Source organism: Penaeus monodon, chromosome 29, assembly GCF_015228065.2.
Source record: "Penaeus monodon isolate SGIC_2016 chromosome 29, NSTDA_Pmon_1, whole genome shotgun sequence".
Classification (NCBI taxonomy): Eukaryota; Metazoa; Arthropoda; class Malacostraca; order Decapoda; family Penaeidae; genus Penaeus; species Penaeus monodon.
In genome coordinates this window covers 24882423-24882670 of record NC_051414.1, presented here as the reverse complement: position 1 = coordinate 24882670, position 248 = coordinate 24882423, and positions in this window count along the sequence as shown.

Below are 248 nucleotides of genomic sequence, written 5' to 3'. Positions count from 1 at the left end.
GTGCTCCCAGAGGAGAAACTCGAAACAGTCACGGCGTAAAACCCGTGTCCGCCGCAGGCCAGATGTTTGGAAACAGCTTGCCGGCTCGACATAACGCAGAGCATATTAAGTATGAAGTGAGATACGCACACTATGAAGAGTGAAGGACTGGCTATGATGCCCCTTATAACTGCATATTGTTTGTTCTGGCGGTCATGTTCGTAAAAGCAATCCGTCACTGATTGAGGCTACACGCACATTCGGAACTT